General features: G+C 41.5%; 1 long non-coding RNA gene across 1 annotated transcript; it reads left to right on the top strand.

Moving 5' to 3' along the window:
* The first annotated feature begins 156 nt into the window (after positions 1-156).
* Positions 157-23,260, top strand: LOC122157926. The gene is made up of 5 exons (XR_006168071.1): positions 157-572; positions 5,227-5,356; positions 20,421-20,482; positions 20,752-20,801; positions 22,931-23,260. It is a non-coding gene; the product is annotated as an uncharacterized LOC122157926 (long non-coding RNA).
* Positions 23,261-27,725: the final 4,465 nt, after the last annotated feature.

Raw genomic sequence — 27,725 nt, 5'->3', positions numbered from 1 at the left:
GTCAGTGAAAAATTCTGACTTATTCTCAAGAAACATGAAAGACCATGGTCAAAGCCAGAAATGCATTGCCTCTTAACAGTTGTGCTTCTCATTTGCAGCTGTCATTCTCCCACGTCCCTGGTCCTGGGATCCCTGGGTAACCCCTCAGCCTCCTCGCCCTGGGAGGCCCTGGCCTCACTCCATGTGGGCTGGGCAGTGCAGTGCCCTGCCCTCTAGGATGGAGGCAGAGAGCAAACTGCAACTCTAAAAGCCATGCAAATTTCATTTTTCACCCAGCTTACAAATGCTGTTGACTTGAGCCCACACACCACTTGAGGACAGAAGAGAAATATCACATCAGTTTATAAGTGCAGAAATGTAGGATGAGCTGATTTAACTCATGCCCTTCAAGAAGAACAAAGAACCCAGGTCTTGTTCTTGTGCCTTGACCATGAGACTAACTGCTCCTTATTTTCGAGATAAATTCGACGAACTCAAGTACGTCAATCCAGGTTGGGATAAGGACCAAGAATAAGATGAGGAGAGTGCCCTGTGAAATTTGGAGGAAAATCTCAGTCCTTCTCCAAATAACTGTGAGCACAGATGTTTATTAGTATTATTATTATTGTTGTTGTTGCTGTTGTTGGTTTATGTCTGTAAACCCCACAGGGATAGGTTGTTGTAGCAAGGTGCGGTTTGACTTCTTCTCCCAGGTAACAACAATAAGGCAAGAGGTAATTGCCTTAAGTTGTGCAAGAGAAGATTCAGGTTAGGTCTTAGGAAAAACTTCCTCTCAGAAAGAGTGGTGAGGCATTGGCAGAGGCTGCCCGGGAGGTGGTAAACTCACTATTTCTGGAGGTGCTCAAAAAGAGTAGATGAGGCACCGAGTGACATGGTCTAGAGTGATCACAGACAAGGGTTGATGGTTGGTCTAGATGATGTTATTGATCTTTCCAACCTTAATGATTCTATGATTCTACAATATTGGTTCATTCTGGGTCTTTAACTATACAGCAGCAGTATAAGAGGTAACTGTGGTATCAGAAAATCATTAAAAAATCTGAAATGTGGAACTTAGAAGAATCAGGAGGACTGAGCCACTGAACTGCTACATCATATTTTTCTGGAAGAGGAGAAGCCATTGCTGATGGTCTCCCAGCTGTGTTACCAGCTGTAGGAAAGAAAATTTTTTCATGTTCTGTGTAGTTGGAAGGCAATTTTCATACTAAGTGTCATCTTGGGCAGTCTGAGCCTGCCAGCCTGCCTAGCCCACTGTCCTGTGCTTTGGCAAAGAGCATGAGCAGTATTCATATGCTATCCTATATTTTTCCTTTTTTTACTAGCTGGGTAATTGGTGAGTCAAGGAGGGCTGATTTTGAGGAGTGGCTGGAGGTAATAAAACTGATGCTACCCTACCCTTGGACTGGGAAAAAAGGAAAAGTTATAAGCTAGATCTGAATGAACTTGATGCTGCCTGCAATGAGTGCCTTTTGTTTCATCAACCAGTGACTCACTTAGGAGTGTCTAATTCAGTGAGTCTTCATAAACAAAACTTTAGCATAAACAGCTCTTCTGCTTAGAATGGTATGAGGAAGAAATCAAGGGTTTGGTTCATTACCCTCCAGTGTAAAGTGCTGTGAAAGCATTCCTATCCCATTTGCTTGTGTTTTCCAGCAACCTTGCTTTCATACAGGGACTTGGCCACATGCAGGACTGTGAACTGAATGTGCTGTTATGACATTGTAAATCTTGGGCAAGGTGTTCACCAGCCAGCTATCAGCAGATCTGCCATGTTTCATATAGTCATTAAAGTTGGAAGAGGCCGCTAAAATCCTGTAGTCCAACCACCATGTTTTGTAGGTGAGAAGTGACTTCCCACGCAGGGTTATGGATGCTGAGATAACACAGTGCAGGGATCCTGCAGCATGAGGAGATCTGTGCAGAGCTGCTCACAAATGGCTATTTTTGTAACATCTTGGTAACTTTTTGCTTTGAATTTGGTCACCAAAACCAGATTGCAGTTGCTCAGGTTCTGTACAGTTCTATTCCGGAAACGAAAAGAAGAGGATTCTTCTACAGGATACTACTACTACTTGCCTCCAGTTCCCTCAGAAGCTGCAAGATTTGCATCCTTCCCTGTAGCCTACTCCATTCAGTGGGTGTGAGGCTATCCCTGCTGGCACACTGTAACCAGGAATCCAGGGAGGGTGGGTCAGAGAAAGTGCGAAAGGGATCTGACTCTGTATCCCATTAACTATACAGTACTGGGGTAACTTATTGTTATCATTATTGTTATACTATAGGGTTTCCTGCCCTCACTACAAAACTCACAGATATGCAGACTAGGTCTCCATGATCTGGGCTTTGAGACTATAAGGTGAACTGATTTCCTCTTTCCTTTTCACTCCTGCAAGGTAAATTATTTTGTCCTGCTTCAGTATTTCAGGATTTTTCTTTATGACTGAAAGAGTTGAGGTAAGGTGCAGAGCTGGGCCCAAGGCTGTAGCAGCCTGGGAAAAACGTCTTTGAACTCTTTGTGGCCCTTCCCCTGACCCCCTCTGACCAAGTATTTCTCTGTGTCTGCTATCTCCTTGGTAAGATATTTACTCTGCCAAACTGCTTTGAGACAGGCTGAAAAGAGCCCTTGAAATACTAATGGAAAAAATCATAGCAATTCTCACTTTCTAGAAATGTCAATTTATAGCCAAACTTAGGCAGTATCTGACTGTAGTTATTCATTCTAGCAGCCTGTGTGCTCTGTGGCTTTCTGCAGTGGTACTCCACAGGTTTACATTCCCAAGCTGACTCCTGAAAAGATCTGTTTTGAAAAACATGTTGTGACATATCTCAGCCAAGAACAGTTTTTACACCCTATCTAGTGCCAGATTAACTAAAAGGAGCCTAATCTTCCGCTGTTCATGTTATAGACTTGCAACAAGATGAGATTAGCAATGCTTTGTGCAGTGTGCATGCTGCACATGTAGATGTACGTATGGTGATAGCTTATTCCCCCTATGGTGAGATGGGGTTGAGAACAAGAAAAAAAATGCATGAGTTGAGATAAATAGAGTTTAATAGAAAGAAAATTAAGGAAAAATAATAATCATAATGATAAAAGAATGTACAGAATGAGTGATGTACAACTCAATTGCTCGCGAACTGCTGACTACTGTCTAGGCAGCTCCTGAGCAGCATCTGCACCACATCCTGCCAGCCAACTTCACTCAGTTTTGTAGTTCCTTGTGATGTCATACGGTATGAGATATCCCTTTGGACAGTTAGGGTCAGCTGTCTTGGTTCTGTCCCTTCCCAGCTCCTTGTACTCCCCCAGCCTCCCCTTGCTGGGAGGACAGTAATAGAAGCTGAAATGTCTTTGGTGTACTGTAAGCACTGCTCAGCAACAACAAAAACATCAGTGTGCTATCAACATTGTTCTTATCCTAAATCCTAGACACAGTACCATACCAGGTACCAGGAAAAAAGTTAACTCTATCCTACCTGACACAAGGAATACAAATCCCATTTGGGGATCCAGTTTTTTTCTTTTGGGAGCTTCCTAATTATTCTGCTGCTGCTCTCCCTGTCCTTGTTCCCTCTCCATGATCTGGCTGGTCTCTGGGCAGCCTGCTCACTTGAAGTGGACTTTTTCAAGGGTGATGTGTAGCTCCAGTTTGTTATATAGTTGCCATCTATCTAAAGCTGAGAAATCTCACTCACTATGTCTGGAGGAAGAAATGAGAAAGCTTGCCTGAAGCTACATTTCTTGCTCACAGACGGAAGGCCACCTATGATGGCTTCCAGTTACAAAATAGCTTCCATGTGATGCCAAGAATCTCTGCATGTTTACCAAGCTTTCCTCTGAGGCTGATCCAGCACAAGTGTAGGCTGGGCCTCTGCAAGCCTTGGGGCTCTTTAAAGGGCTGTTGCATTTTTGCATCGGCGGGACCACCTTCTTTTCCCATCAATGCCAAGGTGAACCTCAAGCAGCACAACATGAGCATTCAGCCACTGGCAAGCAGGAGGGAAAGCTCCAGAGCAGTGCCAGCAGGCCTTGCAGGTGCCAACTTTTTGGGTGCTATCCTGGAATATCAGAATATCCTGGAATATCCAGGGAGAGCTGAGGATGTGGATTTTGTGGGATGGCTTTCTTTTTTCATCTGGGACAAGTTTTCTCTTTTTATCCAAATTAAAATAATGAATAACAAGGACTAATTTAACCAAAATATTGGGAGAAATATTTTGACTGCAGAAATCAGCTTCAGTAGGAAAATTTTATAAACATGGCTCAAAATTAGGCTTCAGACACCCTGTGTATCGCCATGGCCGGGATTGCACTTGGCCACTCTCCAGGAACTCATTTGATACCCATGAGAGATTTCAATCTGGGAGGGAGTCCAGGCTGAGCAGTGGCCACTGACACCACTCATTTGACAAGAGTAATTTTTTCTAGCATGTTCACATAAGGGGAATATATTTTACATTTGCAATCAGAAAAACTGAAGAAACATTCTCCTCTTCAGCTGTTATATACTATTCTGGGCTCTAAGGCTATCTTGCAAAAGCAGGACATTCAGCATCACAAAAAAAACTTGTATTTTAGATGGTGTGACTCTGTTGGCTCAATAAACCATACACAATATGCTTAATACCACTGCAATTTTTCTGGCTTTGTATTCCCATAGCAAGGCTTCAAGGTCATCTGCCTTTTTTTTTGTAATCATCTGACAGGATGGCTACATTCTGTATCAGGTTCTGGTGTAGCTGAGAGAGCATCATGCTTCCCGATGACAGCTCTTGCCATGAAGCCTCACCATATTCCAGGTAATCAGTAGAAAGACATGAGGGAAATGGACAACAAACTGAGTATAGGTACAACCTACCATGTATCACCTATACTTTACTGTGCTTTCTCTGCATGATAAAGAGCCTGCACCTTGCAGTACGCATAAAGGACCAGGATATCTACATAGCAATCTAATCTCACTGCTGGGGAATGTCTAGCAGTGGGAATTGCTTCAAGATAACCAGCTAGGAACACTCAGAAGCCAGTACTCAGCTCTCCCCTCTACCACATCTTGAGGTCAATCACAAATTCTGAAAATAGAAGTTGGTACTGCTTTGCAATTGCCAGTTTTTAAATGTGGGAACTTTGCATTTTCAAGATCTTTCCCTGCAGCTTTGAAGAGGATTAAAACAGGCTGCTCAGAAAAAAGAAAAATAAAATACCCACTGTTCTGTTCCCCGCAGCCCCTGCCTGAACAGTGGAGATTGCTGCCCAGTCTGCGGAGTCCAAACCACCAGTTAGTCTGAGGTTATGTAAAGCGCTTCTGCTGGAAGAGCTCTCAATAGGAAACAACTTCATTCTTCTCAAAGAGAGGTAAGAAAATAAGGTGGCTGAAGTGACTGCATTTCGGGGTTTAGTTAAGGAAACGCATTGGACTTCATACCTCTGCTGTTGAGGGCTTTAAGCTTCTGATCTCAGGGAATCTAATTTCTAGCAAACAGAGTGACAAAAATGGAAAAGAGGAAACTCTTCACCTATTAAGGTATTTGTTGTTACTTTAAAGTAGTGAATGGAGAATTAATGGAGACTGTCTGCAGTGATCCAACAAGGAAATTAATCTAGTGTGACATTTCACACCAATTATGTAAATGGATTTTAAAGAGAATCTGTTTAAAAAAAGGAAGGAAGGAAGGGAAGGAGGGAGGAAGGAAAAGGGAGCTGGTATAGGGACTACTGTGTCCTTGGAACAGGCTATTCCTTCAAATAGATTTGATCTCATTGTGAAAGAAAGCCAGTGACTTTTCATGGCTCAAGGTCTAAATGTTGCCAATAGCTAAACTATTTATAGGCTTAACACCTGACTAGGTGTTAAATAACTGTTAGTGGTAAACACTGTGGTGCAGAATTATCACTTCAGACTGAAACCGGAATAAAATATGCAAAACTTGGAATGAATAAAAGGATTCACGTAGGATTTAGGATATATTTAAGAAGGTGCATTTAATGAATCTTCTTTAAGTTGTATGCAACCCAGCAGGATTAAAGAGTTTGAAAATACTAGGTCATTTTTTACATATATGTAAATAACGTATCTATGAATTTTCACCTAAATGTTAAAATACAGTACTAGAAAGCAGATGGGTCAAGCTACAGCAAATGCACCGAAAGTTTTACAGCATTCACTGCATGGTGGACCCCCTCTTGCTAACACAAATATTCATTTGACCCTAGTATGTTTGTTATAAAAGCAAGAGAAGAAAGTATCAAAGCTTGTTGGGTCAACTTGCTTGTTTGGAGAAGCTGACAGAGCATAGCTGACCTTAGACATGCTGGGGAGGGCCAAGGAGCAGAACTTAGTTTATTTTATGGTGTAATAAATATTTCAACATATCACAGCCCTCTTGGTTGCCTTGCGTGGTGCTATAGGGGTCACAACAAATTTGTTGAAAAATACTGAGCTATAAAACAGTACGGAGCCTCTTCTACTGCAACTCTAGTTCTCTGATAAATAAATCACAAAATGGAAGATGCACAGATTTGGAGATGTCTCCCACCATACTGCTCTGATGCAAGCATGTGCCCCAAAAACACTTTAGGGCAAGTCACAGTTGTCTGGAGGGAGAGGAGACAAATATCCAAAACCTGAGGGCCAAGGATGTTTCTGTGTGTTCTGAGAAAAGTCCTAAGAAAGGTCAGTGGGCTCTAGCTTGTCTATGTAGATTCTCGGGGTTGACTCTATCCAAATGTTGTAGGGCTGTATAGAGCCAGGAGCACCAACCAGTGACAGAAATGGGAAGAACAGGATCAGGATGCCCAGGGCGCTCATAACTACTTTGCTTGCAGTGGTGGTGTGGTAGAGCTATCCAAGCTCACTGCATCCTCCTCATGCACAGCATCTCTTCTGACCAATTTGCATGGTTGGAGTTTGCAGATCAAAGAGCTCTGTGCAAGAGCTTTCAATAGCGACAAGAACAGCAAGGTAGAAATTAAACAAATATTTTGTGAATCCCTTCAGCAACTTAATGCTATCTTGGCCTAAATCAATTCCTGAGCAGACATCACAAAAACACTGCTGCAGTGCCTGGCAGCTACATAATGCAGTCCTGACTTAGTGCTTCCAAGTATAGCTGTAGTGCTACAAGCATCCTTGTCTTTTGCAATGATGTTGACTAGAGAAGCAAGTGCTCCTAGCTCACACCATGAAGCTACACAATTCAGTTTCCGAACGGCCTCCTGAAATAATTGCTGTGATAATAATCATAATACTTAATAATGGTAAGTACTAATGTCCTGTGGTACTAGACACTAATGAGATCTGCTCCCAGACATTGTATGTAATGCTCAGGAAAGGCCAACTTGAACCAGACAGGTGCAGGCAGAGAGAGCTGAGCAGAGCGGGCAAACTAAGATCTCCTCTGGGACAAGGAGAATTTGGCTTAGTGCTAGTAAGAACATGTCCCAGGGTGGATACCACTGCTTTCTATAAATAAAGCAAGAGAATAGCACCAGAGAGAAAAAAGAGCCAGTTAATCTAAACAGCAGAGTCGGCAGCAAAAGAAATAAAGGGCCATGAATCAGTTAGAAGAAAGTTTCTAGTAAGAAGTGAGAGACCCTGGATGATGTATTTATTGTCCAAGGTCTCTCTCTTCTTACTAGATGGTAGCTGGGGCTAGGGATAACATGTGCCACCAGCGGTTCCTTTGTGCACCATCATTGCTGGGTACACCCTTCTGACTGCCCTCCAAGACTGGAGGTGCCTACATCACAGTCCGCAGGCACTGAGAGTCTTCTGGGCACTGCAAGCTCTGCAACTCCGTATGTCCAGCACTGCTCAGGCTGAGCAATTTTTCAAGCTGTACTATAGTTTATTCCTCTCTCCCTCTATCATTTCATTCAATTCTACTTCTGTCTGGTACTTTGGATAGCTTGTCTTCTCTTCACATCACCATTCTTAAAAAACTTCTCAAACTTAAAAGCTCAGTTTCTGATCTGGCACAAGAGAAATGAAATCATCAATTTAAAAGGTGAATAAGGCACCGTGTTCAGGGACTTGGGTGAAGTGTTGCCAAATTATCTAATATCCTGGAGAGTCTTATTAGCTTTCAGCAAATGACCAAGTCTGAAACAACTGACATGCCTACATTGAAAATGGAGCAAAGGGGGAGAGGCTCATGTGAGGACTGTCCCCAGGGTCACAGCTGAACCCAATAAAAGCACTTTGCAGTACAGGAAAAGACATGAGCTTCAGTCTGTGGAGGCTGCAGCAGTGACTGATCATGGTAAAACATGAAAGTCACTCATACTGCTGTATTCAGAGTGTGTACTTGTGAGAAAGAAACAAAAAGAGAGAACACTCAGGGTCCAAACCAGGACCAAACTCTGATACTGGAGCTCCTCTCCTAGCACAGAGTGGGAAAAGATGTTCACATCTTAGTGCTTGGCGGCCAGCTCTGTTCTCTGTTGGGACACAGCACCCTCTCTTTCATTTCTTGCCTCTTGGCAATAAGCTCTGCTGTGACACCATCGGCTTTGAGCTCACTGTTTAGAAACAGCCTTCTGAAACATGTTTGTACTGCTGGTCAGTATCTCACTGGGAGCCTACCAAGAAGGCTGGCTTTCAAGTCAGAAAAATCACGTGGCAAACTCCCCTGGACTTGCAAAGAGCCAAGTTGGTGTACAATGACCTTTTCTTAAAGCTGACCAAAATCTACCCAAATCTAACCCCTCCCAGTACAGGCGTTCACTTATGTGGTGACCTCAAACAAGAACAGAAGTGTAATAGATTTAAGAAGTTCCCATTTAGTCAAATTAAACCACAAGACATTGTTGGGCCATGCTAGGATCCACCATGACCTGGAGACTCATCTTGCCACAGCCTTCAAGAAGCATAAAGTGTGGAGAAACCCTTCAACTCAGTCAGAGAGCAGCAAAGAGGTGGTGCTGGGATGCGTAGGACCATCATAACCAGTGGGACTGTGGGACACTGCCACATGGGTCTGAGCTGCTCTGAGAGTCTCTGACATCTGTGGAGCTGGCAAGCATCCAAAATACAATCAGATATTTTTCCAAGCTTCTTTGTGATGCAGTTGATGCACATTGACTGATATGATCAGTGAATTATCACATGCTGGCTCACATAGGACTGACAAGATGGATGCAGGCCTAATTTCCAGAAAGATCTAAGTTTATGTGGGGTTTTTGATGTACATGGAGCATCCTGGTAAGCTCTAGATATTTAAAAGAGATGCTAGAATTACAGGATTAATCAGCTTTAAATCTGACGAAAAAAAATAAATACCCTGAGAGACCAGTGAGGTCTACTCAAGCTCTGCACTGCCAAAGAAGTTATCATTTCTCTCTCATGATTTAGGGAGCGCAAAGCAATAAGATCACAAAGGTCAATACCTTTTCATGTGAGGGAAAGCAAGGCAGGCACCAAGGTGCATCCCATTTTGGTCCTGAGGTAGGACCAGAAACATGCCATAGAACAAACAGGAGTGGTCCATAGCTGGTAATGTTACTACTGAAATTTGAAACTATGCTTTAGTTCCTCAACACAGTATATTTTTCTTCTCTGATTTTATTACTAGGTTGCTACCTTACTCTCATAATCAATAACTGCTCTTGAATCACTGTGTATAAAAACAATTTATAAAAACAAAATATCTTGATGTACAATTTTCTCAGAAGGAAGTCCCCAGATAGAAATGAGACTTGTTCCAACTTTGATCAAGCACTTTTAATCTACTGTATCCTTGGATTCCTGCCAATACACCATGCTGAGGTAATTTTCCTGATGAACAGAATGACACACATTCACCTCTCTAGGGGCCTGAACATGGAGCCAAATAACAACAGGCAAATAGATGGGAATGTCTGGGTGACCTTGGCCAGCACATGTACCATGCACTGAGAAGGCAGCATTTGATTTAAGAGTTAAAAGTTGCTTTGATTTAAGGAGATAATGCAGTTTGCTGAGGTTCTCTTACATACGAATAGGATGAAAGATTTATCCAACTTCATGGATGATGGGGATGTGAGTGATGCATTTGTTCTCTTCTTCCCTGGGAAAATACACAACAATCAATCAAATCAACCATAGCTTTATCCAGATCATTAATTTCTTACTCACTGTTTATTTATCTGTATGTTGTGAAATGGCTCTACTTCAAGAGGCATTTTGCCCTTAAGACAGACTTCATAACAGACCATCTCTATAAAACTGAAAAAGCATAGCATCACCCAAGAGCATGCAGAAAAGTCTGAACATCATACAGGGCTGCCAGGCTTTCTGGCCTCATACCCCAGTACGTGAGTAAAGAAAGAAGGACCTAGCCTTCTTTCCTCAAAGCACACAGGCTGAGAGTGACCATTTCTCTTTCCTTTTCCTGGAGACCAGAGCAAAGGACTGAGCAGGTGTTAATACTCTTAATGTTATCACTCAGCCATCGTAAGTAGCCTTGGATTTATCTTCATTCCAGACTTGGACTGTCTTTACTGGCAAGTAACACCATATCTGCATGGGACAAGATGTTTGTACCAACCAGGAGAAATCACTGAACTTCAGTTTAAAAAAAAAAAAAAATTACCATCACTTATTTGCCAGAGACTGATCAAGCAGCAGATTACATCAACTTTTGTTGGATAACATTTCCAGTTATTGAATTTCTGTTAGAATACAATTATTTTCTTCTTTGCCCAAATCATAAGCTCAGTGATGCTGATGTAAATTAAAAGAGAACCCATGGTGTTCATTGGTGCTAATGTAAGTTAGAGGAGCTGAGAACAGAGACAATGAGATGCATCCTAATAGATTTGACATCAAAAGACAAAATTCAGCAGGTTTGTAACATGGTTTATAAACAGCTCATTAAAAAAAAAAAATATGAATTGCTGACAAGTGAAGTTTAATATTGTGATTTCTATAATGCTTGGTCGGTTTCAAAAGCAATTGCAGTACCTGAAAAATTTTACTTTACGATGCAAGGTCATTTCAGTGGGCTTTTATATTCCAGCTTTTCTTTTAGATTTAAGATCAAGTTAAGTAGAAATGCAACAAGAAATCTGGTGTATTTTATTAGATTTTGTTTTAATAAAAAAAATGCAACAACAAGTTTATACTGTGTGTTTAAAAGCACGTCAAGAATTTGCTCCTGGAATCAGACTTTGTATGAGAAATATCAGCTTGTAGAGATGACTTTCATAATACTTGGCTTAACCCTGATAAGAGTAATTACATGCCATGGCACATGTTTGTTCTTTGTCGTGCATGATAGTAAGAATGGAAAAGGGCTGTACAGAGGCAAAGAAAAGAGAATGCCTGGAGACTTTTAAGGCGAGGCTGCATCAGGCCCTGGGAAACTTGATCTAGCTGTGGTGTCCCTGTTCATTGCAAGGGAGTTGGATTAGACAGCTTTCAGAGGTCCTTTACAACTTTAATGAGTCTATGATTTTAATATTCTTTAAATGACAAAGGGATTTTAAGCCTCGATGTATACAGAGATTACTGTACTCTGAATATAAAACAGGTCTGTGCAACTTCTTGAAAATTTGGCACCAAAATTATATTTTAATACTGCACAGAGGGGTCAGGAAGCAAACAAGTTGTACAATATTGCACAATGAAGAAAGACATTCAGGAGTTAAACAGATTTTTCAATAGAAAGGTTGAACAATCAAACCACCAGCAGGGCAACACTTTTAAGTTTAAAATCTTTTTTAAAATCTGACAACTTAAATTGTTATAAATCCAGAAGCCTAAGTAATGACAGGCAAGAGTCATGTATATTTACCAGTACAATTCAGTGTCTGATGCTGTCTCAAATCCTTCTGTTAGAGGTGGTAAAGACTTCTGAGGATTTCCTTCAGGTGAAATATTCATCTTGCCACCTGTTACAATTGGAAAGATTAACATGGTGGAAGAGTGATACAGGAATGTAACAGCAAAGGGACCAGCACAGTAGGATAGTATTTTGTAGGAAAAGTAAAGGTGCTTACCCATCTCCAAGGGCCTAGGCTCACAAAAATGACTCCACAAAGGAGAGATCCTTCCCCTTGGCAGTCAGCCCTTAAATGAGGTCTAAGAGAGATACAGCCAGGCTCCAACCCTTATGGTCAAGCAGCTGAATTGCCTTCACCTGTGCTCCCAGGGCTGTCCCGGTCCTTTCCCCAGGTGCTCTATCAGTGGTTCAGGCTAATTCAACAGTTCCCATACACCACCTCTGCAGAGATTAATACATTGGTCACAACTGCTGGAGTCTCTGAGAAAGTACCTGGATGGTTTGGGGGGTTCTACTAATGAAAAAATGAGACATGGTCCTATGTACTAATTTTCTACTGGCCACAGAGTAAGCCTGGCATATATGAAATGAAAAAATGAGGCTTCCGGTACAGATCTAGTCTCATTCAAAATGCCTTAAGTACTCTTTTGATTTGTTTATGATTACAATTCTTGGAAGTCTGGAATCTTTTACTATTGGGGATGGGGTCTCTGAGGGCAAGTTGCAAGAGAATGGTCTTGAAATGTGTAAAATGTACATATCTGATATGTTCCTAATTCTTTTGAAGAGAGATTCTGTTGAAAAAAAAAATGCTGCCAAAACATACTGGGAGGACAGTACCTCATGGATTTATATATATATATATATATATATTTGCCATGTTAAGAAGTTCCGCAAACAAGTCACATAGATGTAAGGTCAGTTGGGCAAGTAGGTTTAGACTGTAATTCAGATCGAGCAGGTCAGTGCATGTATGTGTTGGAGCCTGAGGTGTGTAAACAGATAGCACAGTGGTGGGCATGTTACAGCTAAGAAGTGGATTAGGAGGATCCACTCGTGAGTAGTAGCTGCACACACAGAGTTTCCCAGACCTCTCCTAAGCTTTTCTGAGGCTGAATCAACCAGTCGTGCACATATATCATGTTATGCATGGTGTTGGTCTGTCCTTTTATTTATATTGATTCCATGTTACCTGCTATAAATTTTGAGTTTGAAATGATTAATCATCTCACTGCCTTCTGCAATGTCCTTTCTATTTTGCAAGACAGATGTAAATTCAGTTAGCATGAATATGCATAGAAATGTAACAAACTCCTAATAAACAGTGGATGCCTGCTGACATCCCAGTTTGGTTTTACTTTCTGAAATGCCACTCTGAAATGCACAGCACTAATTTTACTGAGGGATTTCTTGCACATGTATACATACAGGAAAGCTACTTCTCAGTCATTCCTATTTGTCCCAAACTCTTTGAAAACACTTCTGCTTCTGAGAATCCCCAGCTAGCATATTCCCCATAAAGATTCCTTCCAATTTCAGGGCTATGTCAGGGTTTGAAATGAAGACACCTACTTGTATTTACCCAACTGCATCAGCAAAACGTTTCTTTTGCTGTTCAGCAGCTGCAGCAAATGCTTAATGACAGACTAATGGTGACTCCCAGTTGTGCACAATGCACTGGGAGTGCAGCCTTTCCTGACTCATATTGCTTTCTGCATCAAGAAATGTGTATTTGGATAACTTCTGACTTTTCTCTCAATGAGAAGGGTTTGTAATGGCTTCTGCCTGCATCAACACAAGCCAATCCACTTTGTTTTAGTTATAGCAAAACACAATTTGGTGCAAAAGAAATCCAAGATGGATGCAAATCTCCAGTCTAACTGTCTGCATAATGCACACCTATGTTTTGTGTTTCACTGATGCTCTCCTCAGAGTAGTAAGCTCTATGTGTAAGCATATCCTCAGGTCTTTCCCTATAATTGTCATTCTGTTTTAGCAAATTACCCTAAACCATATGGAACTGTCAGAGAGCCTTTCACTCATCTCCAAAGACCCTGAAATCTGATTATCTTCTTCTTAACAGATGTAGATATCACTCTGAAGCTTGAAAGGAAGGACTAAAATGTTATGAGAACTTCAAATGGCAAGTCAGTGAATGCCATTTGCATGCCATATTATTTCGCAGACCTGAGGCACTCTTTTAAAAATCTCTGGATGGAAGCAACACAACTATCCCCGAAGTGTTGCTTGTTCTCCTTGATCTAAGGTGTGTCTTGCTTAGAAGCAAAACAAGCATGGTTCCAATAAAATAAACAGGCTCATACTGATCACTACTAGGAAAAGATCTGCTCATTTTTTAACATAAATGCAAAAGGCTAACATTCCTGGGCAGGTCTTTCCAATTTGCAGCATATAGTGAGGAACGTAAAAGATAGATGGAAAATATCTGAAAGCAGAGTTTGTGAAGGAATTTTTAATTAGAAAAAAAGCTGGGTGAAAGTTCACACCTTCTGCAATATTTAAGCCAACTACTCTCTTGCTACAGTAATTGTTACTTGTGATTAGTATCTCAAGAAAGGGATTTCACCCAAGCATAGCAGATTTCTAGTAAATATGTTTAATATGCACATACATATGTGAAGTGAGAGAATGAGTTCTTATTCAAGCATGAGTGATAGGAGAGTCAGACAAGGTTATAATAATTTGTTGTAAAAAATAAAGTATAACTATACTGAGGAAAGAAAAGACTGGTGATACCTGGTTGATCCATTCTTTCCTTCTGTGATACCTCAGTGAGATTTGACTGTTTGCTGTGTCCTCACTTACTATACAGTAACACTATCTGTTTCTCTGGTCCTAGAACAGCTTACCTGAGCATACCACTAGACGAGCGTTGGCTCTCATACTTTGTTATAGAGATATGATGCAGAGAAGGAAAAATGTGAACAGGAGGCCAAATATTTGCTATAGATTGTGGCTGCAGAGATCAGTAATCAGGACAGTACCATCCAACTGCTATTGCTCTAGCAATTTCTAGTCAATCTTTTTCTCCTTTTCTTTTTTAGTAGGTTAAAAGCAAATAAAATGATTATAAGCAGTAAATGAATAGCCAGAGACATTTCTTAACACTGGTGAAAATTTACACTGACTTTTGATTGCCTTTTTATGATGCAAGTATTTAGACTCTGGGCAAACACGGATATCCTGCGGTGTTCCGTGTTGCACACCCTGATGAGTGTGCCTTCAAATTAACCAAGGGCTGCAGTCTGCAAAAATGAAGTTTTGATTCATATATAAGGCTGTGTTTTTTTTTTTTTAAGCTTTCCACAAAGTTTCCTGTGCAACTTGAGCTTGATGTTCAAAACATGCCTCAGTGTCATTTCTGTTCCCCAGTGTGTCAAAAGCTAGCATAGTGTATGCAGCCCTGCTTCCTCTAATGTCTGGTCATAGCATCAGCATCCATCAGAAATGGAGGACCCTGCTCCTGGTGTTTAAAGTCATGTGCAGGTCTCTGCTGGTACAAAGTAAGAGGTTGTCACAAGTTTTACAGCCCTAGTGCTATTTGGGTCTCTGGGTCATCACTTCACAATATCATGGAGACAAAGTATTAAGCAAAATTCAGTTTTGGGCTCAGTGCTACATGAAAACAGAGTTGCTCAGAACTAAATAATAAAATAAAAATTAAAAAAAAAAAAAACATTTGGAAAGGCTGCAGAGTTCCAAGTTTTGAAGATTTAAACCAGTCTCTGTGAGTCTTCTCTGAGAGAAACAAAGTTTTTTGCAAATGTTCCTAAACTGCCACTATCAGTCAGGCCATTGAGTCTAGTTAAGCAGACCACTAGCCAGATTGATTTTTAGGTACTGAGCACAAGAAAATATTATTAAGTCAGATATTTATCTATGGCATGTAACTGTGAAAATAACAAAAATGACAGACATGATGTACAGTTACAGCAGAGAAAACAAAGTCATTGTCATGAAAAATAGGAAGTGCCAAGTAAGAAATGACTCAGTCCTTGCAGTATTTCAATAAAATTGTCTTTAACACCATGCTGTACCTACACACACAGATACAGAGCATGAGGATAAGATGTCTGAATTTGTCTCACAATCTCAGGGCAAAAGAAAATCACTAGTTAAGGGAAAAAATAATAAACATGGTTTAAGCACTTCTAAAAGGTGCTGTGCTGGCATGCCCTGAATAGCAAAGTGCTGGAGATTAAGCACAAAGTGGATAGACAGACATTCCTACACGGCATGGTAATGTGCCTCACTCTGGTCCCAAGAAACTGTTCCACCAGGGGATGAGAGCTTTTGGCTCAGAAGAGTGGACAACATCTTCTGCAGCCCATCACAGAATCGAAGAATGACTGAGTTCAGAAGGGACCTCTGGGTCCACCAAGTCCAACCCCCAGCTCAAGTAGGGCCACCCAGAGCATGCTGCCCAGGACCACATCCACGCAGCCCAGAAGTCCACGCATGCACATCAACTACTGGGCAACTGCTGGGCATAAATCTCTTCTGGCTGGGCTGGACCAGCTTTGGCCTAGTGACCCGGGGAGCTGCTTGTATCCCATTTCTAATCCCCTGAAACTAAATCCTCTCCATTTTCAGCTCCCACAGGAGCACACCATTTCCCTGCTTGCTGGGCAGCAGTGCAAGCTGCCCTTGGCACTCCCAGTGCACATTGGTAAAGGTCATTTGTGGCCATCACCCATAGACAGCAATGCCTGCAACCCCGACACTCGGAAAAAAACACCTTAACCTGACATTATTGGTGGGGTGGGACTACATAAATGCCCAAGGACCGAAGCACAACAGCAGCTTGAGTGGAGAAAATGCATCCTACATGTCTTCACAGCTCTTATCAACAACAAGGCAACTCGGCTGAAATTCAGCTCCTTACTCCAGCATTCTTCTCTGCTGTCATGCTTGCTCTCATCTTATCTGAAAAGGTATTAAACAGATTTTCCACAGTTTATTTTTGTCACATGCTCAGGTTTTCCCTGGAGCTGTGATCTCCAAACACAACTCAAGAACTGATCATGCTTAAGTTGGAGATCTGGGTCTCCCTGCCTCAGCTGTGCTGAGTGGCATTACCAAGCCCTGTTGTGTTTTGGGAGACTATGCACTAGGAAGACATTTCTTAATGGTGAAGGGATCTGCCCTCTTCTATGCTTAGGGTGGGAGTTTGAACTGGCAGTTAACACTGCTCTTGAGGAATCAAAGATCTCTCACTTTGGTGGGAAAAGAACTCCATAATTCCACTGTAATTTATTTGCTCTCACCCTTCTTAAGATAACCTAGTCTGCAATATGTAAGTGACTGCAGGACAGTGAATACTGCTTGAAAAGAGAGCTAAGACAGGAAAGGAAAGGATTTATTCTGTCTTCTTGACTGTAGTGATGTCTCTTCCCTCAAAATACTAGTAATTTCTTATTGCCCTGTCTGCTTGCCACCTCAGCAGAGTCCAGCAGCCTGCTGAATTAGGTAAGTGTACAGTTATTTTTAACTGAATTGAATGTTACATGTTTGGATGGCATGTTGTGCAAGAGATATAGTCTGGTGTCATATGACATTCTGTCCAGACACTTGTCCTAAATTTAGCTCTAAATTTAACCTGAAAGAAGTAGGGCAAATAATTAAATGTCAACCCTGCAAAACAAACCTGTTGCATTGTGATTTGAATTTAAAGGAAGAAGAAACCTCTCACGTGTGCTCAAAGCAGTCAGTGTAGGACAGCTAAGCTATTTCAATGACAGTATAAAGGAGAGATAATTTTATCAGAGCTTTAAACACTGTAATTATTACATTTGAATTTGACTGCACTTCAGAAACAGCACTAGGTAAATAGAGATCGTGATGCAGTGTCCTTTAGCACAGTCTATTCTGGTTCTTTGGCTGCTCTCATCTGCAAAGCAAGAAATGATTCCCCTGCTAGGTCAGCTTGTGCAGGGGAGCAGGCCAGTGTTACATGGCAGGAGTCAGTAGGGATGACAGCTTGTCCCTTGCTTCGAGTTGCTGAGCCTGATGGTGGTGGTGGCCATTGTTTGTCCCAGTCCAAGCTGGAGCTCATCCTAAAGAACAAAGGCTTCCCACTTCTCCTGCAGCTGTGCACAGGAGGGTCTCACTCTGCTTCCATTCCAGTAGCCTGGCACATGAAAAGTCATAAATGAATTCCTTGAACTTCACCATGCTGAAAGGTATGTATATTTTGCAAGCTGTTGATTTTAGATAGGGCCATCTTCTGGTTTTCAAGGGCTTTTTATGTGTAAGAACAGTAAAATATAGGCAGATCTGTATCTACCCTGTTCTCAGTCCATTTACAGCAGTCACAGTAGTTGGAAACCATCAGCCTTCAAGGAGTCAGATGCTACCAGAAAAAATACATCAAAAACCATGAATGAGCAGAGGGAGATTTTGTTCTGAAATTAGTCTATGGGATAAAATGGAGAGGTAAGCTCCCACTGTATATTTCCACATATTACTTTAAAAAAAATGTAGAAAAACTAGTTTCCCATCAAAATCTCTTTGACTTTTCCACCACTGCTGTTTCAGAGTCATTGTTATTGCAGGACCTTGCTTGTGCTTCACGTTGCCATTATGTCCTCTCGTTGCTCTGCAAAAGCCTCAGAGCAAAGGGGTTGCAGCAACATCTCTGAATTTTATGGATTTTGTAAAGGTCAAGAAAAAGAGAAGACTTTCATTAGAATTCTTACTAACATGCATTAGAACATAAAATAAATGATATTTGCACAGCAAAGGTTAACTAAAAGATAATGTTTGTGCTTTCCCCCTTCCTCCAAGGAATATGTATTTGTTTGTGTAGTCTTCAGGTTGCATTCATGCTGTATGAGGATTTCTTGTTCTCTTCTGACTGATTGCTCTTTCAGTTTGAGTCAGCGGATGTGACCTTAGGATGACATTTGCAGAGAGGCAGTGGCTGCGATGGCTTAGTTCTTCCAAAGCTCTCTGTCAGGGCAGTTTCTGAGCTGAGCCATCAGATATCTCAAATGGGGCTTGTGGCCCTAGTATGGCATGTTCCCCTTGGTGATCATATCATGTTTCTAGAGAATTGATGGCTCTGTTTTTATTTTCTGAGACATTAAAGCTTTCTGCGAAGAGGCAGTTGTACACTGCGCAAAATTGCACCCTGACTTACAGATGAGTTAGGAGCCATTGGAGTGGGTTAATTCCCCCCCTGAAAAGGCAGTTATGTTCTTAGTAGAGTAAATATTTGCAGCAGTGAAGTACTAAGGCAGCAGAGTCAGCAAGGAATATTATATATTTTATTCCCTATCCCTGGGCACGTGTGGCACTTTGCACCTTTTCCCATACAAGTGCCTCTGTCTCCTTGTCTCTCTCAAGGTACTGTGGCCAAAGCAATCATTAGTTCTTGCAAAGGAAATTGAAATTGAAACTGTCTTCCCCCATGGGAGTTTCTGTCTCCTTGTTATTTGAACATGGGTTGTATAGCAGGAGGTATGGAGAAGCTGCTTTTGCTTCTGGCATTTGCACTTAATCTTTGGGAGTGTCGGATGGAAGCACAGCATGGCAACAGTGAATGAAAAGCAAAGCTCTGCTTTCTGGAATATGATTGTGAAAGGTATAGAAATGTGAATCTTAGGTCTGTAATCACAATGAAATACACTACCCAAAATACCTCACTGCCTTTCTACAGTGAAAAAGCTCAGACAAGTTATCCAGGGCAAGGAAAGGGCCCAGAATACCAAGCACATGTATCAGTATGCTGTTCTTTATGCTGTTCTTTGGCAAACTATTGTGGGGATTGCTTTGCTTTAAACACAAGAAAGTTACGTTAACAGGAAACTAATCAGGTAGCTGCTATTCAACTGCATAATGCAAGAGGTCTCCTTGGCTGGATCATATCTGTGTGCATTCCACAGTTACTACCTTCACGTGCTCAAAACGTTAGGTATGAATGACAGGCAGAAACAAAATGGTTATCTACTGGAACCATGCTCTCTGCCCAGTGATTCTTTTTGTCACAACTAGTCAATATTTTCTTGCTCTCAGAGCAGACATCCATGAGTCAAGTGTTCGGGTGCAGCAGAGTTGGTCATTGTTGGAAGTTACAGGCTAAGGATGAGGATAATTAGTATTGATGTCCGTTCTTACCTGCATTTCTTCAGGTGGTGCCAAATGTACTGCCAGCTTTGCACACAGAATGGGTCTGTGAGGACTGTTGATCTCCTCAGATGGACAAATGAACTTTGTTTTTTCGCCAACTTTAGTTGCTTTATTAATCTGTGTTTTAATACAAAGCACCTCTTAGAAGAATTAGGTCGACTAATGGAGGTGGGGGCTGTGAAAATATCCAAAAATATAACATACTAAATGTACTTTCCTAACCTGATTTCTGCTGACTATTTTTAGGAAACATGAAGAATAAAGAGAACATTGTTGTTCATTTAGTCATTTTCTATTTTTACATGGTTGTTCTTTGTCTTCTCTCAGATTGAACTCTTTTTTTATTGCTCCCTGTTTGTGAGACCCCAGCTGACTCCCCCGTCAGCATGAGTTGGCTATTTCCACCATTTTCTATTTAAAGAGAAAGCAAACAGAACTAATATGCAATGTCTGAGTTTGAAGTGTGTCCCGAAAAATGGCATGCTTTTATGTATTTATTTTTGCAGGTGATGTTTTGTCATCTCTGGAATGTCTTGGGGTTAAGCTGAAAATGCAGATTCATAACCAAGTGAGTCCCAGTTGAAATATTAACAAATCTGCTGCAATGCTAATAAATCATAATTATAGTTATTATTATGTTTTGGATATGTTGTAATAAAGACACAAAATTGTTTTATTGAAAAAAATATCAACTTCCAAATGTATGATTTCATGACTGTATAGTAATATTTCTGTAGCAATATTTCAAACTTCTATGAGCTCTTCTTCTGATTATATTGAAATATTTCACAGGTAGCGATTAAATAAAGTTCTTTTTGTCAATCTCTATCCATATAGGTGGTCTCACTGGCTTCCTCTTTGTGAGAACTTCTGGACTCATCTCTAAAGTTAGTATGTTTGACTGTTTCCACTCCAGTAATGACTCAGTGACTAAGAGGACTTAAATGATTTACTAAAGACAAAACGGGGAGTTAATGGTATCTGAAAATAGAACTTCTGAAGCAGAGTCCTGTGATTTTATGGGAAAAGGGTCCAGCAGCATTCATAGGTGCTTCAAATACATCAAATCCCTGTTGCCCACAGTGCTGCATTCCTCCAGCAATAGACACTTTAATGCGCCTGGTCTGTCCAGAATCATGCACTGAGACATGCATGCAAGAAGTGCCTGTATGGTTGTTCCTCCATGCTGGAGCTTCAGTCTCACTTGTCAGCTAGATCTGGAAGTCTTGATCCATGACCTACCAGCCTGAGGTTTTTGGCTTGCTGAAACAAGTAGTGGGGAAGTGGCTACAGCCCTGTTCCTTGCTGAGTAGGTATAAGAGACACCCAGTTTCATGCTGTATGTCCTGCATGTCTCTCTGCACATACACAAATATCTGATGTGCCCCACAGCTTGAAGGGTTTGATCTGGTTAAAGCTGAAGAAAAGCAAGGCATGGACCATACTTTATGGTGACATAGTCATCATTTCTTATTTGTTCTAGGATTCAGAGTATGTTTCACACAGATTCTGTGAGAGAAGAGTGCATTGGATGTTACAAAGAAACCCAGGAGCATGAGAGAGAGAACTGGAGAGTGCTAGGTGTGAACAGCTGCTGAGACCTTGAACCCCATGTCTTTTTTCTAATCAAACATCTCATACTGGAAGATTCAGGCACCCATGCCTTTGCCAAATGTGAAACTACAGTGAAGTATCAACATTTTTTCTTGAGTTCAGTGAGTCATCATGCAGGCCGTAGGAATGTCAAGGGTGTGGATCTGATGAGAGCCTGCCCAAAGGCAGGCAGAAGGGTTAAATCTGGGAGATACTCAATCTTGGTTTTAAACCAAGACAATCTTAAAGTAATATCAGGAAAAAAGTGCTGGATTTTTTTTAAAAGTCATAGGGCATCGGCTGTCATGCTGTTAGGATGGAGTTTCACTCTCGTGCTGTCGTCATCCAGGTCTACTTTGCCTTAGTAACTGCTGAATGTTCTTTGGATAAAGTAATTGCCTTGCACTGAGGTGAGGGGCAGACCATTTAGTGGGCAGCAGAGAAAGGGAATGTGTCATGTAATGGCCATCATCTTGTGCTGGAGTGTGTCAGATTCTGTCAGACGTGGAGAAGGAATGATGCAGGTCCTGAAAGGCTCAAATGCAAAAATAGTGGTTGGGAAGAGATCACATATGAGCAAATGATGTGGCCTTGCTAAATTGGTTCCCTTCCAGATTGCTCTTGCTAAGCCATGGATGGGGTTGTTTACACAGTGATGGGGGAGTACAGCTGAGGCTCAACTAGGTGTTCTGAAAGGAAACAACCTGCTGTGATCAAGGTTTTGTTCTCTTTATATGTAGTGTTTTGCCACAGGAATTAGTGAATTAGCTCAATGAAAAAGGACAGATATTGTTTTGATTCTGTATTATACTGTGTTATACTTTATTCACAGTATTAGCTGGACAGATACAAAGTAACTGTCCCAAATTGAGGATTATCCTCGTGTTTCAGATAATCCAACAGTGTCAGCTCTCCTCTATGTGCCTGACAGTTCCCTTGGGAAAAGGTTACCTCTTCCTCAGACGGTTTGCCAAACCTGGGGACAATGTCTATCATTTCAAAAATACAACTTCAAGCAGTCTGACAGAGGGACATCTTCCACATTTAAGTGTTTTAAGAGCAGTTCTATTCCAGTAATAAGCTCTAATAAATATTTCTAGAAACAAGTTCACAGCTGCTTTTGCCATCTCTGGAATTCTGGAGTCTTGAATTTGTAACCTTAAAAATACATGAGCCACTGTAAAACATAACACGCACAGTACTGTTTGCCTAATTCATTTAACAAGTAGAAGCTAAAGTGAAAGTAAATTGAACTTCCTTTTCCCCAAGTAAATAAAATTCTACAGGACAACATATTTTACTTCAAAATTATATGGAAATTTCTTTTTTTTCCTTTGGGTTCCAGAAACATGTCCTTATATGGTCTACTTGTCAGGGACAATAAATAATGATGTAATAGAAAGGTCAACTTTGTGTCATTTAGCTACAGGATGCTTGATGAAGTGAAGTTCCTCACATTAATGCAACAAAGAAGAACTTTATAATGGATAAAAGTTTCTGCAGTGCATCTTCAAGCAGGAAATCTGAGATTCAGAACAACTTATATTTTGGCTTGTATTCGCTGATCATGGGGTGATCCAGAAATAAACTCCAGGCTTCAAAGCGAGAGAGTTTCAAAGCTGTCCTGCAGTTGATCGAAACATCCAGACAAGGCAGGGAGATGAATACCAACGAGGATTTTCTGAATTAAGACTATATCAAGAAGATAATTCATTTCAATAATATCGTAACTCTTTCATTTGAGAACTAAAAGGTAACACAAATATGCATGTTTTGAATTTACTTAACATTTTCAATGTCAGTTTGCTGTCTATGCAAATACTTCTTCCTATAGCAGTTTGTACTGTTTGTAACTGAACACCCTAACAAAATCATCTGAGTTTGTCATTTCCTTTTGTGGGTGTTTTTTTTTTGTTGTTGTTGTTGTACTGATCTGTATTTTTTTCTTGTTGTTTTTTCCACACAAGCTGTAAAACTCTCACTGGAGTTAAGCAGAACTGTAGCTCTGTCATTTCCTCATTTTTCTTCTACTTATCAGTAGTGCTTTTATCTTTGTTGCTTAGAAAACTTACTCATAACTGTTGTTGTCGTAATTACATTGTAAGGTATGATAGCATGGAAGACAGTGAAAGAAGAAAGATGACATCAGCAAATTATTTCTTTCAGTTATAAATTTCTGGTTGATACAACACAAAGTTAATATTGCAGTGATTACTGTATGAATTAATGCTTTCTGAGAAGAAATAAAAGCATGCAGGTATATTCATTTCCAGTAAAGAATTTGCACAGAATCAGAACTTCATGGCATCATAACACATGCCAGACTGATAGGTGACATGTTTTGACAGCTGGGGCCGAACGAGGGACTTGTTTGCTCAGAGGATTCCTTTGGGATGCCTGGCTTTGCTCTCCAGCACAGAGCTGTAACTTGACCGGTTTGCATAAGCTGTCGTTACAAAATGTTTTTGCCTGTTACCACAGCTGGACAGCATGAGTTGTTGTTCTTCTAGTGCCCCAGCTCTGACAGATATGATGGGCATTGAAAATGTGTCTGTTTTTGAAACGTCATTTGTCTTCTGGCAGTAGTTAACAAATACACTTCAAAAATACCAGAGATTTGGTTAGAAACTGCCCTAAAATGAAGCAAAAACATGAACACTTTAAATGCTGTAAATTGGTCTAGTTTCCATTGTCAGCAGAGATATGGCCTGAAAGATGTAGCAGTAAGAGCTGAAGCGTAGGCTTGGTTTTATGGAAAGACTTCCAACTGTGTTTGCCTTCCCCTTGTATACTCCTGCTTCCAGAAGTAAAGGCAAACATAGGGAGTGATATCCACAGAACCTGGGGCTCAATCACACCTTGCAAAAGGCAAAAAAAGCAAACCATTCCTCTTCTCTCCCTTTTATAGCCTCTCAAAGTCTTGATTTTGTTTTTAGAGATGTAGTTTATCACACCCTATGCCATAAATGCTGAGATTCTGTATAGAGTTACACGTTGACTGGGATAAATGAAGAGTGTTGGTAGGCAGAGTCCCTGGCTCTGCTCCCTGATGACCTCATCACTCACCTGCTACCCTTCTATGATGGCAAGAAGCAAGTCTGATAATTCTACTGCCTGGGCTCTACTGAAGGTTTTAAGCTCAAGGAGGGAAGGGTTAGATTGGACATCAGGGAGATGCTCTTCACAGAGAGAGTGATGAGATACTGGAACGGGCTGCCTAGAGAGGCTATGGATACTTCATCTGTGGAAGTATTCAAGACCAGGTTAGATGGGGCCCTGGGCAACCTGGTCTAGTAACAGATCTGGAGGTTGGTGGCCCTGCCTGTGGCAGGGGTGTTGGAACTTGATGATCCTTGGGGTCCCTTCCAACCTAAGCCATTTTACAATCTACATTCTATGAAGTAGAACAGGCAGCCTTGCTTAGCTTTTCTCTGAAGAGATGCTGTCTATATGGACCAGTTGTTCCAGATGCTAATAGTGTCAAACAGTGCGGTCCTCCTTGTTCAAAGCCAGCTGTAAACCTCACTGTTTATTTATGTTGCATCAGGGATCAGAGGCCCATTCTCCCAAGCACTGGATGTTGACAGAGCCTGCAGTACAAATATAACAGCACCCTAATTGTGTTTGCCTGTGGCTTTTACCACAAGGTGAGTGGCTTCAGCAGTCACCCTGTGAGCAGCACCTCTGGTTCCAGAACCACGTACAGCTGCTCATGGTGCCAGGCAGAGGATGGCTGCCCAGCACCTCCCTGCTGAGACCACTGCTAGGCTTTACCTGCACCCACAGCTCCTCTGTATGAAACAGATCTGAGAGCTACACTTAAACTCAAGCCAATTAAACTGAAGCTAGGAGAGCAAAGTTACAAACCAGGTGGGGCTGTTGTTTGTGTTAGGAGAGCAGGGTCAGGGCTGAGCTGGAAATAATGATGAATTTAGATCCAGAAGGTCTTGTCAGACTGAGCTATTAAATGGTTGCACAGGCAGTAATATCCTGTGATGTGTCTCTAATGAGGCAGATCACTAATGAGGCAATTCAGACCTGAAGGCAAGGTGTTGATTACTAACACAGGCACTACAACCACAGCTTTAAAAATCAGGTTCACAGTACAAGTGATGCAATGTGTTGCTCACGTGTGAGGACAGGCTCTTGGGCTGCCAGAGAAACGCAGAGGACAACCTGACATTAAATCCTCCTAAAAAAACCCGGGCTAGAGAAACAATTAACCCAGCATTTCATTTCTATATCCTGCTCCAATATTTCAAATTTACAATAGGCAGTATGGAAGCAAACAAGCAGAACCAAGATGAATTCAGGGAGACTGCCTTGACCATATCTTGCTTAACCAAATTAGTTCATGTATTTGTAGTAAGAAAGATTGATCTTTTTTTTGCACCTTTGGTACTGCAGATGGTAGCACCTGTAGCTCATTTTTCTCATTGGCTTTTGTAAAGTGGTAGTTGGTGTTTCACTGCTGCCCAAGTGGTCAGGGTTGCACCAAGTGACTGTGCACAGCCCAGGGGGAAAAGATGGTACACACATGTATGGCTGCCACATCTCTCCTGGATCTCAGCAGCTTCTGACAGAAATTAACTCACATCAGAGCTCTGAGGTTTCACAGCCTTCCACTAAGGAATCTCAACAGAGAATGGCTTCAAATCCAACTTGAACTGATATGGATCAGGATGGCTGAGGCTGTGCTTGTCTGTCTGGGATGGGCCTGAAAGTTCCTGTGGCCCCTACGTGTGACCCTGACACCCACACCAAGGTTATGTCATTCAAAAGAGCAGCACTGAAATTTTTCTCTATTTTGGGCCCCACAACATTCTGCGATGAGTCAGTAGTGGGAGCTGCTGCCAGCACTGTTGTTTCTGCATGGGGCTCCTGTCAAAATATTTAGACTAGTGAAGATCACCAACACATAGGGAGTTTCTTCCTTTCCTCTTCAAGTAGATGGGTCCCAGTTAACCTGTACAAAAGTGAGAGAGTGAAAAAGGAAAAATCCCCAAATTCAAAAATGTTCCTTTAATTTCACTGTGCCTCAGCAAGGCAGGAAAGACAAAGAGAGGGAGCAAGATGTCCAGAAAAGTCTTTTTTACCTAGTTCCAATGGGGTTGTAGAGGGTTACCTAATCCAGTTTGCCACTGCAGTGCAGTCAGGATGCTGGTGGTGGGGCTGGAGAGGATGCAGAAGAGGGTTCTGCCCTAAACTCCTCCAGTGCAAGTTCCCCTCAGAGAACAACACTTTAGCTCCACTCTTGCCTCCTCCTAAGAGTCACTGTGCACCACCTGCATTGGGAGCTTTGGATAAGGTCCTGCCCTCTTAAGTGACAGCTTAGTTGAAGTCTCTGAGTCACCATCTGGGCCAGGCCCCTACATCTGGGCACTGCAGCTCTGAATGTTGCAAACAAGCTCGCTGATTCCAGCCTGTGGGTTTCACACAGCCACAGAGCACCACTTACTAGGTAAGTATCTAGGCTGTGGGTCTGTAAGCATACTGCCCAGCATGGCAGGAGCTGAACAAACCAAGCAGCAGCAGAAGCTGCTGGAAAACAACGCTGTGTCATGGGTTTTGGCCAGCTACGGGTTAGAGGGCAGCCAAGGACAGGCACCAAAGCAGCTGGGGCATGGGGCAGCAGCAACTCTTGTATGGGAGTTATCAGTGTTTTGATGCCTGGGCTCTGTTCCTTGGGACAGCAAGGGGTCAGAGTAGAGCTGAGATCCACTGGGGTAGCCTTGAAAGGCTGGACAAAAAAAAAACAAACGCTGACAAAAATGAATTGCATTATTTATCTGAACTGAAGGTTAAATTTTGGCAGTTTCATGACTGCAAAATAGATTCTTCCCTGCAAAGAGTCATAACACTAATCCAAAATCTGCTGGGCTTCCCTTTCCCACATCCTCTGGTGTATGTTTGAAGCCTGAAGGAGCTGTGAATGTGGCAAACATCACAGTTTCTGAGGTGAAATACTTAAATTTAAGGGTGGAATTTTTTCTGTTTTGATTCAAGTTCTTGTAATGCTTTAAACTCTGTATTATTTTCTTTTTCTGTTTCATTTTTTTTTCTTAATTTTGGATAAAGAAATGAGTGTGAGTATCCTAATATACTGCTGTCTGCTCTATATGGGGAGTTACTATTTCCCCCAGGTTGGGACTGTCATCTTAAAGAGCCAAGATTTTCCACCATTTCCCATGTTATAAGCGCTTGTATCATGGACACTG

The sequence above is a fragment of the Centrocercus urophasianus genome, unplaced genomic scaffold (genome assembly GCF_019232065.1).
Source record: "Centrocercus urophasianus isolate 14NV4802_14NV808 unplaced genomic scaffold, USGS_Curo_1.0 seq_14, whole genome shotgun sequence".
NCBI lineage: Eukaryota > Metazoa > Chordata > Aves > Galliformes > Phasianidae > Centrocercus > Centrocercus urophasianus.
This window is presented reverse-complemented; position numbering and strand designations above follow the sequence as displayed.